The following is a 19866-nucleotide window of genomic DNA, read 5'->3' as shown; positions in this document are numbered from 1 at the left end:
TCTTCACAGGAGTCCGATGTGGGACTCGATCCTGGATCCCGGGATCACAACCTTAGCTGAAGGCAGTTGCCCAACTGCTGAGCCACCTAGGGGTCCCTAAATCAGTTTGTCTTTTGGAAGATATGTTCCTGCATATAATCTTTTTATATTTTTATGTAAATTAAAATGTGATTTACATTTCAAAAATTTTAATGTAATGGCGCCTGTCTTGAAAACTATATCCCCTTTTTGCTAATTTTACATTGAGTAAATGAAGATGAAAATCTAGAGCACACAGAAGTGCCTTTTTTTTTTCTATTTTAGAGAACTTGATATGTAACAGTTCAACTTACAGGATATTATAATGATTAAACTTAAAAAAATACGTGTTTTTAATGGAAGCTTTGACTAGGGGATTTAAATATCAAACATCTTTGAAATACATTTTTTTTTCAAATCCATTTACACAGTGTTTTTCAGTACAGCAGTTCTGGAGATGAGCATGGCCTTAGATAATTAGCATTTCTAAAAAAAAAAAAACATGCTGTTTTCTCATGGAGATTTTCAAAGTAACACACTGGAGAGTGCCAATAAAAAAGTCTTTGGGTTTAAACATTTTACTTACAAAGGGACTAAAAATATGTTATTATTGTCACACTTTAGTTGTACATTTGCCAGTTCACAAGAATGACTTCCCACAACCCAAAATGCTAACTCACGAGTAGAACTTTTATTTTTGAGTGTAAAAGTGTTGCAGTAACAGTGTTTGAACGAGAAGTGTGAATCATTGGCAAAGCAGATGTTCAATAAAATTGTAGTAAATATAGTAATGATATGCTTATATTTAATATTTCAGAGATAACTTACTTTTCACTTGATACATCAGTTGAACTCATGACTTTAAATTTGCAGTGCCTGGGTGCTCAGTTAAGCATCAGACTCTTGATTTCGGCTCAGGTCATGATCTCAGGGTTGTGAGATGGAGCCCTGCACCAGAATCTGTGCTCAACTGGGAATCTGTTTGAGATTCTCTCTCTCTCTCTCTCTCTCTCTATCTCTCTGCCCCTCTGCCCCTCCCCCATTCACTCTTTCTCTGAAATAAAGAAATAAATCTTTAAAAAAATAAATCTGAGGAAAATTATATCCCACAGACATCCCCTCAGCTGCTCATTTTAGACACTTCAACACATGGGGAAGCAGTTATTTTGTTTGCTGGGAAAGAGTAAAACGTTTATATGTCATTGTGAAATGTGTAAAACTTCACAATGTTAAATATTAATCAAAATATGATTATATGGCTAGCGATTTGAATTCCTCAAATCTCAAAACCTGAAAATGGAAAAAAATTCCATAGCAAAATCAACTGAGAAATAATTCCATAATAGCTCTATAATTGTCTGTATTTTCACAAATTAAATCGTTCTTCTTTTTTTAACTTTTTTTTTATTTTCAAATTTTACTTAAATTCTAGTTAGTTAACATATAGTGTAATATCAGTTTCAGGAGTAGAATTTAGTGATTCATCACTTACATACAACACCCATTGCTCATCATAACAAGTGCCCTCCTTAATGCCCATCACCCATTTAGCCCATCCCCCAACCCACCTCCCTTTATCAACACTCAGTTTATTCTCTATCATTAAGAGTTTCTTATGGTGTGTTTCCCTCTTTCTTTTTTTTCCACCCTCCTATATGTTCATCTGTTTTGTTTCTTAAATTCCATGTATGAGTGAAACCATAAGGTATTTGTCTTTCTCTAACTTATTTTTCTTAGCATAGTATACTGCAGTTCCATCCATGTGGATGTAAATAGTAGGCATTCATCCTTTCTGATGGCTGAGTAGTATTCCTACACACACACACACACACACGCACAATCTTCTTTATCCATTCATTCATCAGTGGACATTTGGGCTCTTTCCATAGTTTAGCTATTGTTGATAAAGCTCCTTTAAACATCAGGGTGCATGTACCCCTTCAAATCTGTATTTTTGTATCCTTTGGGTTAATGCCTAGTAGTACAATTGCTGGATCGTAGGGTGGCTTTATTTTTAACTTTTTGAGGAACCTCCACCTTGTTCTCCAGAGTGACTACACCAGTTTACATTCCCACCAAGAGTGAAAGAGAGAGTTCTCTTTTCTCTGCATCCTCACCAACATCTCTTATTTCCTGTGTTAATTTTAGCCATTCTGACAGGCATGACGTAGTATCTCATTGAGGTTTTGATTTGTGTTTCCTTGATGATGAGTGATGTTGAGCATCTTTTCATGTGCCTGTTAGCCATCTGGATGTCTTCTTTGGAAAAATGTTTATTCATGTCTTCTGCTCATTTCTTAACTGGAGTATTTGTTTCTTGGGTATTGAGTTTGGTAAGTTCTTGATAGATTTTGGACACTAACCCTTTATCAGATATGTCATTTGCAAATATTTTCTCTGTGTGTCATCCACTATGCTTAAAAGTCTTTCTCCTTGTTTTATCCTCACAACAATCTTATGAAATCAGCGGTATTATTATCCCCATGATAGCAGTCAGAACTCTTGGTATTTAAATAGTTCTCTCATTGTGCAGATAGTTTTTATAGCTGGTAAGAGGCAGAACTTCAGCTCAGGTTTAGCTTGGGCCAATTCGAGCCCTTAATCAATGCACTTCCAATGGCCACACAAAGTTGACTGTTGGTTCTATGAAAAAGGCAGAACAAGAAATAAAAAAAAAATAGACATTTAAAAATACTATTGTGTGGAGACTACTTATATGATTAAAAATTGACTTAAATAAGTATTGTTTCGAAGGTTTAGGAAAACCACTATTATAGGGGGAAAAAGAAAGGAGATTTAAAATAAAAGGAAAAAGGGCATGGTCTTTTAAGGAATCAGAGCTGGCATGTTACAATAGAAAGAGAGAAAGAAGATGAGAAAAATACAGAGAAAGGAGATCTTCAAGCATTCCTCTTTTTCTCAAAACCCTTCTTCTTGATACATTTCTTGTACTCCAAGTTTAAGATTTTCTTGCTTGGCTCATGGCATAAGCTTCCATTTTCTGGACTCATTGGGAAAATTTGCTTATGTGGAAAATCCAATTTTCCAGCTATGTCCAAATAATGGAGCATTACTATGTACATATTTATGTTGGCTTTAATGAATAATATGCAACCTTCCCTTAAAATAAGTAAAGACAAAAGTAATCAGATTGAGTTGTTAAAGTTCTGAGGTCATTGGCTTCTCTGCCTGTTTCCCCTTCAAAAGACAAAGTTACTTTTACTTAGCATTTTCTTAATTTATTAGGAGAAAACCATAAAGAACTGTTTCAGTGCATGCCTCCTGGATACTCCTGGGTGTCAGTAACTGTAAAAACACAAAGCACTGTCTGTTGGCTGTTATCTTTTCTCAATTCCCATGTAGTTTTACTGAGAATCCTAAAATTGACAAGGATATGAACATTATCTTGTAATTGGAAACAACAACAACAACAAAAAAACTGATCAGAGGATCATAGGGGATAATTTGCCATGTATGTAGCAAGAGTACAGGCTTCCAATGACCTTCCAGGGAGACTAATATCACATCTACATTAACATCCTCATTATTGACCTGAAACAACAGAAAACAAGTTAATTAAATTCTCAGATGATGCTAAATGAAGAAGTGTTTGTTGCTAAATACCAGTGAGGAACAAGACAGAATTCAAAAGGTCCCTAAAGAATGTTAGAGATAGTCGGGAAATAGCAACAACAACAACAAAATTGAAGCTTAAAAATGCAAGCAAATGTATCTAGAGAGGAAGCAATTTTAAACACTGATATTAGATAAGCTACAATTAGAATGCAGTAATGATTAAAGAGGCCTTCAGGTGATAGTAAGCAGAAAATTAGACAGAAGCCCGAAATGTAATATAGTTAAAATGCTACTGTGTTTAGCACCCTTGTATTCAGATTCTGCATAAAGGATCAGATAAACACTGTTGGCTGATGAGATCTCATTTAGAGTTCCTTGATTACAGATTACAAAGCTGTAAGAAAAAGAAAAAATTAGATTTTGCCATATGTATGCAAATACCCTATAGCCCAGGAAAATCCAGTACTAGCCAGCAACAAGCTACAATAAAAAGCCCCTTTTCCCTTAAAATATGTCCCTTACCTATCAGGAGAAGTACAGGAGGTTCTCATCTTTGGGTTAACCACTTTCAGTTGGGTTACTGTTCCAAAAGTTCCCATTAAATTGTCCATTGATTTCCTAGGAAGAATTTTTTTAAGACTTTATTTACTCATGAGAGACACAGAGAGAGAGACAGAGACACAGGCAGAGGCATAGTCCTGCAGGGAAGCCTGATGCAGGACTCGATCCCAGGACCCTGGGATCACGACCTGAGCCGAAGGCAGATAGATGCTCAACCACTGAGCCACTCGGGTGCCCCAATTTCCTGGGAGAATAAATCTGGAAATGAAATTGTTTGTAAGACTTTTTGGCAGCCATGTGGCAGAGGCAGGATTCCGAGTAGAGGGGAGGACAGATGTGTGGCATGGGATCTACAGGAGGCTAAGAAGAGAGGTAGGGTCAGAAGGTGATACCCTGGACAGCTCGAGGGACTGTTTCTAAAGGCCTGGGGAGAAAGTGTGATTAGGAAGCGCTCACAAGGAGGTAAGGGATAGTGGTAGCTGTAGGTTAGCGAAAGTCACTTGAACTTAAATGGTTTTTGATTCACATCGGAGAGCAAGTGGCTTTGTGGCCACAGCTTCCTATTTTCTGCTGGTCCTGTGGCTGCAACAAGGCAAACCATTTGAATAAATAGCCTCATTCTCACTAGCTTATTCTTTACAGAAATGCTGTAAGCTTATTCAAGGGCTTTATGGCAGAACCGTTTTATCACTCACTGGATAGATTCATAATTTCAGGCACTAAAAAAAGTTCCATTGGATTTAATAACTGAAGTGTGTTTCCCTCTGGATTAAAGAAGTTGGGGGGTTGATTTTTTTTTAATTCTGTGTTGGTTTATGTCTGCCAAGGGAAATCCACAATGAATTAAATCTGCTCAATGAATTTTTGCTCTTATAAAATTGTTTTAATGCTAAACATTGCCTGTTTCAAATATTGTACCAGAGGCGTTTATTTACAATCTGGTACATATGTAGTTTGAGCTTCTTAGCATAACTTACAGTGAATTAATGACTTGTTATGTATTGCTCAAACACTCTGCAGAAGTGATTTATAGGGCCGTGCTATGCACTGGCGGTTACTTTGCAATCTCTGTGCTGGCTGTCTCATCAATATCATTAAATGAATTCACAGTGACACAGCTCTGCTACTGTAGTTTTTGATATGAGGGATAACTGAACATAAATCAGAACTTATGTTTAATTCATAAGATGTACCAATCTCTCATGTAGGCGTGAGTTAGGTTAGAGGATGTCACAAATGTGTTTTACGGTACCTCTTGTGATTAAACCCAGGCCCTTCCGTATGACTTTATATACCAGGTAAAAATAATAGGTTGCTCTACACTATGCCATTTTTCAGATAAATGCAATTTATTTTTATTTAGGTATGATTGGTTTCTGTTGTTGTCCCCACAAGCAGGATATATTTTAGAAAGGAACACTGAGAGAGGTATAATGAAAGAACCGTTACTCCGAGTTTGAAATTCTTGTATCTTCTTTAGTAGTTAAATATGAGTTAATATCTACAATTTATTTTTTAGATCTTTTTTATGCATAGGGTTTTTAAGAATGGAAAAAGTGTACATTGATGCCGAGTCAAAAGAGCTTTTATTTTAAGCCTTAACATTTCCTTTCAGTAAAACTTAAAAAATGCTTAATTAACTTTGGGAAAATGGGCCTGGTTATCTTTGCTTATTAGTCTAGTCCAAGAAAGGGGAAATATTGCAGCCATACAACAAAGAAAGTCATATATCCGTTTCCTAAAAAGGAAACTTTAACTGTCCTAGAGAATTTTACTGGTATTGTTGTTACTCTTGCTACAGTGACTGATATTTATTCTTTGAACCAGTGTGAGTGCACTGCAATCCATGCAGAAGATGTGAGTTTTTCTCCTGGTGAGAAGGGTAATCTGGCTCCAGCAGAGCTGCGACCAGGGCGCTGAGATAATGGCAAGATTGCCAGGTTGTCGAGCCTCGTCACTGGCCCGCTGTGTAGCCCTGTGATCGGCTCTGCTGACTGTCACAAAGAAAGAATGTGACATGTTTCTGCCAAAGAAAATAATTCCAACATATGCAAGAAACTGACACAAATGTCTTCTCCTCCTTCCTCTGGTTCCAGCTGATTAGACCTAGCTTGAGGTCCTGATGATTTTAAGACCTACTTAGTTGGGCCTTGTTTGAAAAGAAGATAGATGAGCTATTGCTTTCAAGTCCTGAGTGACAAAGGGATGAGAAGAAATGACATTACTTAGTAGTGTAATAAGTAATTGATTTCATAATGCTCGGGACAAAGGGCAGAGTAAATGCACACGTGAGAGCAGAAGATGCCCGGGGCATGTCAGCAGAGGGGAAAGAAAGCACACAAATGTGTTGAGGAATAGGGTGCCTTGGAGGGGGAAATTACTACAGCAGGATAATCCAAGTAGCTCCTTTTCATATAAATTGTGAGATTAAGAATTTACTAAAAGAGAATTTCTGTAAACAATATCAACTGGAAGATCTGCTTCCTGGAATTTGTATCATTTAGGAATAGGTTCCACCTACACAAAGAGAAAACCTGACTTCTGGTGCCTTAAAAAATATATATATATGCCTGTTTCTGCTCACCCAAGGAGACATTAACGTCACACATCACCTGCTGTGTGTGTTCCTGCTGCTCGTGGTCACAACGGGGCTCCTCTTTTAGCTGAGTCTTTCAGAATGTTCCACAGTCTCTATAACATGCTTATTATGAGTTTCCTGAATGGAAGCCTAGACTGTTGTTTTTGTGATTTTGGTTGGACCAATTTTAACATTCTATAATGTTGACTGCATAAATTCCATTCACAGCTGAGTCATACACAGCACTGTTACTTCTTTTCTTTTCTAGGCTTTTTGTTTTCCCAGGAATTAATAATTTCCTTGTTTTTTCATTTGCTTTATTTCTAAGTATTTGTTTCTCCCTTACTTGTATAAACTTTCTCTCAACACATTCAAACCCATTAAGTTTTCCATTTGTTTAAACCTCTTGAAGGAAGTGTTCCTAGAGCCCTCTGGCCTATTGGAATCTGGACTGGCTGTTCCTAGGCCTGCTGCACAGCTGGTACCCTGGGATTTCCCTCTCCCTTGATCCTGCTCTGGATCTCTAGTTTCCTTTTTTTTTAACATATTCCTTTTGCTTGATGTATTCTTTATAACCAAACCCCTGCTTTTGGCATTGTTGATGCTGTTGTTTGAAAGTGAACATCTTCTGGTGCCTTTCTGAGTAGGAAAAAAAGAGAGTTTTTAGACCTTCTTGGCCTGAAAATGTCTTGATTAATAGGTTGATTGTGTATAGAATTCTAAGTTGGAATTGGAAGGCCATGCTCAGTGCCTTCTAGTCTCCATAGTAGCTTGGTAGGACCAAAGTCATTCTGATTCTTGACATTTCCTAGAAAAACTTTTGTTCTGTATAAATTTGTAGGATCTGTGGAATTTTGTAGTGATACATACTGTTAGGTTCTGTTTTATCTGTTATCCTAGAAACTCACTGGGCTCATGTTCTTCAGGATGAGAAAATTGTATTGAGTTATTTCACTGAGGATTTATCCCATTCCCATCTTCATTTTCTCTACTGTCTTTCTGAAATGCCTCTATAATGACATTAGATATTCCGAACCAGGTCCTCTAGTTTTCTTTTCTTTTTCCTCCTATATTCACTGTTTTTTTTTTTCTCTCTACTTTCTAAATGATTTCCTCAGCTTTTGTCTTTTAAATTGTATGCCATCTTTCAGCTCTGTGATAATATTTCAAATTTCTAATACATTGTTTTCCTTTTGGATATTCCTTTTTTAATAGAAATATTTTAACAGCACCATTTTTTTTCTTTGAGTCTCCGTATAATCTCTAATTTCTTTATTTTTTTTTTCTTGCCTATTTGTTTTGGTCTCTCTTTCTCAACAGAGAATTTCCTCAAAGATCATTTCCCAATGATCTTTGGATGTAGTACTCTGCAAAACCACCTGGAAGTTCTGTAGGGAAAGTGAAATGGTAATGAGGGAGGCTGGTGATTGTCTTCACTGTAGGTTGATCTGACTTGACTGATTCCCCTTAAGGTAAAAAATTTTAGGAACTTTAGGTTTTTCCCTTAGGCAGGATACAGTCTCCAAAAAGGATTTCCCAATCTCTTCCCAAACTATAAACCTAGTTTCCAGCTATATAGGAGCCAAGAGGAGAAAGAAAGTTGGGAGGAGGGAGTCTCATCTAGTATGTAAACTTTCACTTGTCCCTTGTGTGCTGCCCTCTAATGTGCCTGATGTCTCTGGAGAATAAAACTCTAATTTTTGCTGTTCTGTTGAAGGCTTTACTGAGCTGCACAGAATTAGGGAGAAGAGCTCTTAAGGAAAGCTTCTTAAATAGACTTCAGCAGAGTCTCTGTTTTCTGTCTCATCTCCATCCTCACTTCAAAAGGCATCCAGTGCTCCAAGTGTCTGAATCTACCTCAGCCTACCCTGCTGCTGGCTCGGGACTCAGTGTTTCAGTGTATGCTGGGTTAGTTGCAACTCACCCATCTGCTTTCCAGTTTCCCAAATTTTGATGCCATTGTCATTTTTCCTGTCTCTTGGTTCTTCAGGTTTATACCTTTATAAAAAGAGCCTTTACTGTGTTTTAGTGAGGTTTTGGGAAGGAGTGGAAGTTGATATTTGCATTTAATCTGCCATCTTTAAAACTGATGACTTTGGGGCACTTGGGTGGCTCAGTGGTTTGAGCATCTGCCTTTGGCTCAGGTCATGATCCTGGGGTCCCGGGGTTGAGTCCTGCATCAGGCACCCCGCAGGGAGCCTGCTTCTCCCTCTGCCTGTGTCTCTGCCTCTCTCTGTGTATCTCTCATAAATAAATAAATAAAATCTTTTTTAAAAAACCTGATAACTTCTCAGTTACCAATTAATACTCAGCTCAGATATGACCTCTCAGGCTCCCCATTTGAATGAGGAGTCCTTTATTGTGTGTGTGTGTATGTGCTGCCATTAAATGTATGTCCTTCCATTATAATGACCACTTCATGTCTCATGTGCCAGGAGTCTGTGCGGTCATTCACTTGAAAGCTGTGTATTATTTGTCTTCTTGTCTCCAGCACTTTCATGGAGCCTCTAACATGGCAGGTGTTGAGAAATACTTGTTAAATGAATGAATGAGCTTGGATGTTAGGATACTAAGGTGGAAATACTCTTGCTGACTCCATCTAAAGAGATTATACTGACTCTTAAGGATTTCGTTACAGTGCTACTTAATTTTTTAAGGCCAAGAGAAAGATGAATTGATATTTTTTTAAATAGAGAATCCATTTTTCAGATTCTCCTGACAGCTACTCAGTTCACTGTTTTTCCTCTTCTTTTAGAATGTGAAAGAGGCAACTTATATTTTATGATTGTCTGTAAGAAAATGCTTACAGGGAGCTCCATTTCCCCTCAGTGCCAAAGCTAACCAGTCATTTAGTAATTTCTTTAACCAGTGACTAAACTAAGTTGCCTCTTCTGTCTCTCCAATACTTAGAGCAGTTAGCTGGCACTTACCTCAGATTTTAAGGAAATGTTTGGGTTTTTTCTCTATTTCTGAATACGTATTGTAGTAGTATGACCTCATCTGAAAAATTAAGCTTAACTTTACTTAAATTTTTCTTAACTATGTGTCCCTTATTAATAAGTAGGACTTTTTTTTCAAGATTGGTAAAAACTCCCTGCAGATATAAAACCCTGGTTCCTCTTTACTTAGCAACTCAAAATCTGCATTTTCTCTTCCATATATTTTCTCTTCTTAGCTAAAAGAATTTTTTAAAAAAAAACCCTAGTAGGTCAATGTTCACTCTCATGGAATATCTGATAAGAAAGGCTGTTGGGAAAGCATTCCATTGTCCCTTTTACAGCCTCCTTGCTCTCTTTGTGACCATATGCTACATGTCCTGTAAATATAATCCAATAATTTTGGCCTATTCTTCTTTTTAAAAGTGGTTATGTGACCAATTAAAGGAACTCTTGATGAGTTCAAAGACCCTGTGACCCAGGAAAGTGTAAACAATCTTTACACCGCCCAAGATCAAACCATCAGCAGACCATTGGCTAAGGGAAGACTAAAATTTTCTCTTGGACTAAAATCTGAATAGCCGGAAGTTGGCTGGAGTATTTGAAAGGATTTGGGACTTTTACAGTTTTATGAATCCAAGAGCTGGCAGCACAAGATTTTTGTGTGCTTTCATCTGTGTATGTGCCACACATATGTACTCATATGCCATGAGATTCAGATATCTAGAGTTGGTTTAAAACGCATGGACTTTTGAAATTACGTTTTTAATTTTCTCTGTGCTTTGAGCCTTCTGCCTCTGTGCTTTGAAATACTTTGACGTCTGTTGTCTTGATTGTTACTCACCCAGCCTATGAGATAGCCAGGCCAGCTGTTGTTCCCATTTTACAGATGAAGAATCTTGTGCTTAGACAGGTTATGCTACCTGCGTGGGTTCATTCACCTAAACTGTTAGTGGCAAAACTGAAAGTAGGATCTAGTTTTCTTTTTCTTGGATTTTGAATTGTTTCTTGATACTGAGATATTATTTTACTCAACCTGAAGGAATATAGGTGTGAGATACCTGGGTAGCACTTTTAAATTCTTTCACAGAAGATAAGTCCCTACCAGATCTCTTGACCAGCAGGGGTTGCTCATCATGATTAGCCATGATCATTTGTTCACTCCTCCAAATTAAAAATATCTTGGCTGGATGTGATGTTTAATAAAAGAATGAGGAAAACATACATCATGAAATATATCCTGCACTGAGTAAGTTGGGCAGACTGTTTCCTAACTAATTTTTGTAGCTAATATTTAAGATTTAGGAGTTTCATTTGCTAACGAGAAATAAGCTATTACTATATTCTACATCATTTCTTAGTGATATCATGTATTAGTTCATTAGATCTGTCTGAAAGATTTGCTTCTTATTCCTTATAAATAATTTGTGGATGCCCAGACATTGCAGAATCAGGCTTGGTATTACTACGCATTATTTATGACCATATTCTTTAAACATATTCTAACCTGGAAATTGTGCGTAGATCTCACATTTACATAGCTAATATATGCATTGTCGCTGCCACACAGTAAGAAATGCTTACCTGACAGTCTGTGACCTGCATAGTGTAACAGACATTACTCCTAATTTGTCAGAGATTCAGAGCATAAATTACAGGTTTCTTTTCAGATTACTACTTAGTGTCATCCTATTTGAAATAGAAAAGATGTCCAGCAACTTCAGATGAAATTTGCTATTTCTCCTCATTAATATTTTGGCTTTGTTATCAATCATGATGGTTATGTTAGATATAACTTAGAATTCTTATATGTCCTTGAAATAACCTTTCTCTTCAAACAGAATCAACTTTTGTGAAATTGTCAATAAGGAAATATAAGTCTCAAACCTAAAGGTATGAACACTTCAAAAATATTCCAACAGTAGGAATTTTTTTCCTCTACAAGTAGGGGAAATAAATGGGTGTGATAGGCTCTGTCTCCCTCAGCGGGAGTGAAGGTGAAGCTAATTATATGATGGAGGTCTCCTTTCCGATTACACATCATTTGAAGATCTTAAACATAGAACTCAAAGATCCTCAGTGGTTTTCATAGCCTTGAGATATTTTTGGGTGCAATTTCTACCCTTTATAAAAATTTCCACCTTTTAAAACAGCTAATGAACCCCAATTTCTAAAGCATTTCCTGTAACTGCATCTGTTGCTAGGAGAAGAGCAGAATAAAAAAAAAAAAAAATGACAGCATCCTAAGATCTATAACCTTGCCAGTTCCTGTTGTTCTGGAAATGTAAGAGCCAAGGTTGTCACCAAGTCTCATAATGATCTTCACCCATTATAATTTGCAGAAGTGCTTGGAAAATCCTATATTTCTCTGAGTTCCTTCCAGCCTTAAAAGCTAGATATAGAACTGAAATCTCTAAGCAATTTGATAACAAGGTTTGGGCATCTAGTCCCCATAGAACATAAAGCCTCATACTTAGAAGGTGCCAAAGAATATCTCTTGAATCAGCCATTGGAGCACTAGGTAGTCATGGTGTTAGTCTCCAAAGTTTTCCATTATTCTTGCTCCAGTCAGGTGTGTTTTATTAGATAATACTGTGTTAATCATCTGATTCCCAATCTCCTAAGAACTTAGTATATAAGGAAAGAATACTATGTAAATTAAAGACACCTAGCCCATGAAGAAACATTAAGTAAAGGCAATTAATTAAATAAGCAAAAAGTGACAATGTGTTTGAAAGCTCTAGATGTATTAGGGTTTTTTAATCATTATCATTGTGAGTACATTAATATGAATAAAAGATAAATGCCTTTAGTGAGATGGCAGGTGAAAAGCAGCAAATGGTAATGTGTTTATAAAGTGTGAGCTTGAGAAGGAACAAAGATATGAAGTGTTTTAGCATTGCAATTATAAAACTAGAAAAGGTTTTAGGAAGAGGGAGCTTATTTTTGACCCATGAGAGAAATTGGTTTTTATATATCTGTGTGAATGATTCCATTTTGGCCAAATTTAAATGCACTTGGAAACAGGTTCTGAGAATGTTCATCCTACATGTTGATTGGAAATATGAAAACAGTGCATTATAGGACTATTATACATTACCTAGTTAAAAATAGTGTTTTTAACTTCATTTAAAAAAATTCTAGGGTTTTAAAAATAGTTTTGTACTGTGACTATGGCTACCTCAGAGGCTTTGTTTTTGTTTTAATAAAACAAGCATTGGAGGAGTTCTTGTATCTATACTTTATATGAAAGGTACACTTTTAAAATCCCTGTTTGGATATTTCAGTTGTAGTTTTTTAACTATCCCTAAAGCCAATCCAAGCCTTTAAATGGAACCGGTACTCTGATTTCATAGGAGTCTTATAATTATATTGGTACTTAGAAGCCTAGTTTATTTTCCTAGGGATTTAATGTACAGTGCTAATATTATCCTTTGCTACTAAACAAGATGCTTTTCAAAATTTCACATTTAGGTATCTTGAATTTATGTGACTTTTGTAGCATGCCTATATTTAAATTAAGTTAAATTCTGGTGAACCTTGGTCTAATACTAAATTCAGTGTATGAATATTCAAGGTTATAGAAAGACCAATTAAAGGATTGGGGTTTGTTTTACAATAGTAAAACTTTTTTTTTTGAGAGTTTATTTTGTGTAAGTAATCTCTACACCCAATTTGGGGCTCAAAACTTACACCCTTGAGATCAAGAGTCACATGCTCTACTGACTGAGCCAGCCAGGCACCCATACTAGTAATCTTTTAACTAGCAATTTCCCTTTGTACACTTCATATTTGAAAGCTTTTATACACCTTTCAGAAACATATGCATAGCATCATGCAAAGTAAATATCAATATTTATTTATTGGATCATATCTTACTTAGATTTTGTTACTAAAAATGGTAATTTTTGGCACTTGATCATTTTTGTTTCTTTTTCTCCTCTAAAAAGTCTTTCCAGAAACTGTGGCTAAATTTTTATTTTTTTATTTTTTATTAAAAAAATTTTTTTATTGGTGTTCAATTTACCAACATACAGAATAACCCCCAGTGCCCGTCACCCATTCACTCCCACCCCCCGCCCTCCTCCCCTTCTACCACCCCTAGCTCGTTTCCCAGAGTTAGCAGTCTTTACGTTCTGTCTCCCTTTCTGATATTTCCCACACATTTCTTCTCCCTTCCCTTATATTCCCTTTCACTATTGTTTAGATTCCCCAAATGAATGAGACCATATAATGTTTGTCCTTCTCCGACTGACTTACTTCACTCAGCATAATACCCTCCAGTTCCATCCACGTTGAAGCAAATGGTGGGTATTTGTCATTTCTAATGGCTGAGTAATATCCCATTGTATACATAGACCACATCTTCTTTATCCATTCATCTTTCGATGGACACCGAGGCTCCTTCCACAGTTTGGCTATTGTGGCCATTGCTGCTAGGAACATTGGGGTGCAGGTGTCCCGGCGTTTCATTGCATCTGTATCTTTGGGGTAAATCCCCAACAGTGCAATTGCTGGGTCGTAGGGCAGGTCTATTTTTAACTCTTTGAGGAACCTCCACACAGTTTTCCAGAGTGGCTGCACCAGTTCACATTCCCACCAACAGTGTAAGAGGGTTCCCTTTTCTCCGCATCCTCTCCAACACTTGTGGTTTCCTATCTTGTTAATTTGCCCCATTCTCACTGGTGTGAGGTGGTATCTCATTGTGGTTTTGATTTGTATTTCCCTGATGGCAAGTGATGCAGAGCATTTTCTCATGTGCATGTTGGCCATGTCTATGTCTTCCTCTGTGAGATTTCTCTTCATGTCTTTTGCCCATTTCATGATTGGATTGTTTGTTTCTTCGGTGTTGAGTTTAATAAGTTCTTTATAGATCTTGGAAACTAGCCCTTTATCTGATGCGTCATGTGCAAATATCTTCTCCCCTCATCTGATGCGTCATGTGCAAATATCTTCTCCCCTCTGTAGGTTGTCTTTGAGTTTTGTTGACTGTATCCTTTGCTGTGCAAAAGCTTCTTATCTTGATGAAGTCCCAATACTTCATTTTTGCTTTTGTTTCTTTTGCCTTCGTGGATGTATCTTGCAAGAAGTTACTGTGGCCGAGTTCAAAAAGGGTGTTGCCTGTGTTCTTCTCTAGGATTTTGATGGAATCTTGTCTCACATTTAGATCTTTCATCCATTTTGAGTTTATCTTTGTGTATGGTGCAAGAGAGTGGTCTAGTTTCATTCTTCTGCATGTGGATGTCCAATTTTCCCAGCACCATTTGTTGAAGAGACTGTCTTTCTTCCACTGGATAGTCTTTCCTCCTTTATCAAATATTAGTTGCCCATAAAGTTCAGGGTCCACTTCTGGGTTCTCTATTCTGTTCCATTGATCTATGTGTCTGTTTTTGTGCCAGTCCCACACTGTCTTGATGACCACAGCTTTGTAGTACAACCTGAAATCTGGCATTGTGATGCCCCCAGATATGGTTTTCTTTTTTAAAATTCCCCTGGCTATTCGGGGTCTTTTCTGATTCCACACAAATCTTAAAATAATTTGTTCTAACTCTCTGAAGAAAGTCCATGGTATTTTGATAGGGGTTGCATTAAACGTATATATTGCCCTGGGTAACATTGACATTTTCACAATATTAATTCTGCCAATCCATGAGCATGGAATATTTTTCCATCTCTTTGTGTCTTCCTCAATTTCTTTCAGAAGTGTTCTATAGTTTTGAGGGTATAGATCCTTTACATCTTTGGTTAGGTTTATTCCTAGGTATCTTATGCTTTTGGGTGCAATTGTAAATGGGATTGACTCCTTAATTTCTCTTTCTTCAGTCTCATTGTCAGTGTCTAGAATTGCCACTGATTTCTGGGTATTGATTTTGTATCCTGCCACGCTACCAAATTGCTGTATGAGTTCTAGCAATCTTAGGGTGGAGACTTTTGGGTTTTCTATGTAGAGTATCATGTCATTGGCGAAGAGGGACAGTTTGACTTCTTCTTTGCCAATTTGAATGCCTTTAATGTCTTTTTGTTGTCTGATTGCTGAGGCTAGGACTTCCAGTACTATGTTGAACAGCAGTGGTGAGAGTGGACATCCCTGTCTTGTTCCTGATCTTAGGGGAAAGGCTCCCAGTGCTTCCCCATTGAGAATGATATTTGCTGTGGGCTTTCCGTAGATGGCTTTTAAGATGTTGAGGAATGTTCCCTCTATCCCTACACTCTGAAGAGTTTTGATCAGAAATGGATGCTGTATTTTGTCAAATGCTTTCTCTGCATCTAATGAGAGGATCATATGGTTCTTGGTTTTTCTCTTGCTAATATGATGAATTTTTAATACAGTAAATTGTTTCTTTTACATTTTTCCTTCTGAATTTGTGAAAGTTATTGATCTCTCCTGTTGCTCTTACCTTTGTTTTCTTAATTTCATGAACAAACAACTTTTCCTTCTATCTAAACAGTAAACTCTGATCAAGAGGAACCTGATATGTATTTATTTTGTTTCTCATTTATTCAGTAATTCAGATATTTATTGGTTATTCACTATGTGCCATAGATTATCCCAAGCCTTAGAAATATGCATCAATAAACAAATAAAAGCAGTCTTTCCAATAGAACTTGTTTTATTATTGTTATTATTGTATTATATCATAATTATTATGGCTGACATTTGCTGAGAGCTTACTCTATACCAGATTTTGTGTTTTATGTGGATAATTTCTTTAAATCTTCATCACAACTCTACAAGGTAGGTACTATTATGGGTGAGGCACAAAGAAATTAGGTCATTTATTCAGGTGATTTATCCCCCAATAAGTACTAAACCAGATTTTAACTCAGACATTCGGACCCTAGAGCCTGTGCTCTTGATTGCTTTACTATGCTGCCTACAAGTAAAATAATTATAATTGTAACAAATGCCATGAAGAAAGAGTGAAAGCTATAATGAATAGCTATAACAAGGAATTTGATTTAGTCTGGAAGGTAATGAGAGCCTCCCTGAGAAGACATTTAAGATGAGACCTCAGGGTTGACTGTAAGTTGGTCCTGGACTGTGAAAAAAAAAATTCCCTTAAAGGTAATTGCACAGCACATGCAAATGTTCTGTGGTAGGAAAAAGTTAGATGGTCAGAGGGACTGAAAGCAGGCCTCAGACCTTAAATGTGATAGGTGATGAAGGAATATTAATAGAGCAGCATGTACTTCAGAAGCACTGATCTCTCCCCACAGAGGCACAGCTTGTGGAAAGTATAACTTTGTCATTGATCTAAATATAATTGCTTTCAACATAACCAGATCTATTCATATAAAAATGCATATTATTGACAGACAATGCAGGATTTGAAACTAGGAATATCACTAGCTGTGTGATTCCCCATGAGTTTCCCATTCAAGATTCAAAAGACCTGGAAGTACAAAGTACTTGAATTTCTAAACCAGTTACTTAAGGTAGGTAATTGTGACATTATTTCAGCTTATTATTACTAGTAAGGTTATAAACTCACGGATGTTCTTATTGCTCTTGTAAAGTGCAGCTCTGTCACTAGGCGTGGTGGTCATGGCAACACCAACATAGGAAAAGCAAGTACAAAGGAGGGGATAGGTCTGACACCAAAGCTCACAAACTTGACCCTACAGCAAAGAATTACTAGAGACTCTGGCCCAGGCAGGAGACAGTAGAGGCCAAGGAAGACTGATGTTGGAATTTCCATTAATTGGAGCCCAGTGACAAATCTGGGCAGCCAACGCAGTCAACCTAGAGAAAGGGTGGTTTGTATCTAGAACTCCAGCTGTGGCTGACTACAGTGTAAACTTTTTGAGGGCACAAAACATTTTTTGTTCACTGCTTTATCCTTATCCTGAGTGCCTGGAATAGTGCCTAGCATTATAAACAGGAGGCCTTGTTAGCAAGTACCTAGGTACAGGTCTGAAGTCCACTGAGACCATATGGAAGGGATAAAAGGGGTGCCTTAGGGAGGTTCATGTGAGAAAGGGATCCCAGGTCTTCCTGGCAATAAAGGAGATGTAGAAAGCAACACAGGTTCTCAAGAATCATGGCTGATCTCTGAGATCCTACATCTGATGAAGCAGGTAAATCCTAAACCTCCCTGGATGACAGGACTGAAACAATGTCCTTTGTCCTTCCTGACTCTAGGACTGGTTTAAGAACAAAGATAATATTGAACTTATGGGGACACATGGGTGGCTCAGTGGTTGAGCGTCTGCCTTTGGCTCAGGTTGTGATCTCAGGGTCTGGGATCAAGTCCCACATCAGGCTCCTCGCAGGAAGCCTGCTTCTCCCTCTGCCTATGTCTCTGCCTCTCTCTGTATGTGTCTTTCATGAATAAAGAAATAAATAAAATTAAATTAAAAGATTGACCTTATGGGTGTCAGGGATGACTAACATGTCAAGCACATAGTCATGGAAATCATCTCATTCAGTCCCCGTATCAAAAATAGCTAGGTCCCTATATTGTCCCTATTTTACAGATGAGTAAACTTGAGGCTTGGGGAGGTTATTTGATTTGACCAAGATCAAGACTGTTAAGTGGTGGTTAAGAACTGAATATAAATTTGACTACAAAGTTCATGCTCTTAATCATAATACTTTGCTGCTTCTAAAAACACATCTTTGCTTTCAAGTAGCTATCAGAACAAGACTGTGGCCACTAAGGGCATCCCAAGGAGGTATATCCAGTAGCAGAAGTGGTTCAGTCAGTGAGTAGTGCTGTCCAGGGCTGGACATCAGAGATGTCTGCACACAGGATTCCCAGGAGTGAGGTGCTGGAGAAGCTGAGGAAATAAAATGGCGGCCAACCAAGGGCGCAAATCACAGGGCACATAGAATCTACACACAAAGATTTTAATCCATGACTTATTACCATAATTAATGATTTGTTGTTTTCTCTCAAATGAAAATTAGTTTGTCAGATGTAGTAATTGAGGAAGCTAATTACACAGAGCTGCGCAGGGCCTGCCCCAGGCAAAATTGAATGTCTTTTGGCTTTGATTTGTTACCTCCTACCTTGGCAGCATTTCCTTCCTTTCACAATTCCTTTATATTCCCTCACATGCCCAGGATTTTTATGCTGCCCTTATCTTTTCCTTCCAGAAGAAGATTGATGTAATAAATGAGTTCATAATAGGGTTGGTTGGTAATTTAATAAATTACACTGCCTGGAAATTTTTGTATTTATAAAAGGAATCTTACTAAATGTAATGTAGTGCCCTGGATTGGATAGTTGTAGGGTGGAGGGAGGACATCATCAGAAAAACCGGTAGAATCTGAATGTTAATTCCTTAGTATTGGCAAACGTTCCGTGGTTATGTGAGGAGTTACCATTAAAGGAAGTTGAGTGAAGGGTATATGGAAACTCTTGTACTGTCTTGGCAACTTTTCTGTATATCTAAAGTCATCTTCAAATAACACTTTTAAAGTAGGAAAGGGGATCCTATTGAGAGATGAATTGCTATTCAAAGGCATAAATCTCTAATTATGAATTTTAGGCACGTAGGTCATACATTATAGTGTAAGGATGTGTAAGGATGACCCTATAGCTATGTACCCATCCACTTTTACAGACCTTCAGCTTATTTAACCATAGAATATTTCTGTCTTGTAAATTCAGGACACTGTGAATTATATGCAGGATAAGAAGATTGTATCTATTCTACTCACTGCTGTTTTGCTGAAAGACAAAAACCAGCTGAGACTTAGTCATAAAACAAGAAGTACACAGCCATTTTTATTTCTTTGGGAAAGTGTGATTGATGCCAGAAATCTGAATTAGGCAAACATTAATTGATGTGCTGGGAGATGAGTAATTTAGAAAAGCCAAGGTCACTAACATTTGCCACTGTTTTAAAAAATGAAAAGGAACACAAATTCACTTGGGCTTCAAATACCCCCAAAGGGTTTTGTTCTCTATCTCATGGCAACATGGGCATCAGTAGTCTTTATATGACCTAATTTAAAGGAGTAAGTGCTTGAATACATACTCTTAGTTCAGGGTTCCATAAAGAATGTACTGTGTTTAACTCCAGGGACATTAAAATTAGATAAAGAGTTTAAAAACATGATTTCCCTCTTGGAAAAGGTAGACCAACTAGTTGGCACTGTGTCAGATGAGAGACAATAGAAGCTTGTTCTATTATTTATACAAATTGACTGGTTTGGCAGTTGCTACAGCAATGAGCCATAATGAACTA

At 37.3% G+C, this 19866-nt stretch overlaps 1 protein-coding gene and 1 long non-coding RNA gene across 3 annotated transcripts in view; one reads left to right on the top strand and one right to left on the bottom strand.

Annotated features, from left to right (window-relative positions):
- Positions 1–19866, top strand: part of RELN (reelin) — a 498583-nt gene that overhangs the window by 167082 nt on the left and 311635 nt on the right. The gene's annotated exons all lie outside the window — the stretch shown is intronic.
- On the bottom strand, positions 1973–7095 carry LOC144293473 (uncharacterized). Its single transcript, XR_013360699.1, has 3 exons — positions 6768–7095; positions 4117–4212; positions 1973–2661 (listed from the first exon to the last, which is right to left on the bottom strand). It is a non-coding gene; the product is annotated as an uncharacterized LOC144293473 (long non-coding RNA).

The sequence above is a fragment of the Canis aureus genome, chromosome 21 (assembly GCF_053574225.1).
Source record: "Canis aureus isolate CA01 chromosome 21, VMU_Caureus_v.1.0, whole genome shotgun sequence".
Classification (NCBI taxonomy): Eukaryota; Metazoa; Chordata; class Mammalia; order Carnivora; family Canidae; genus Canis; species Canis aureus.
The sequence above is the reverse complement of the archived record's forward strand: the minus strand, read 5'-3'. Positions and strand labels throughout refer to the sequence as shown.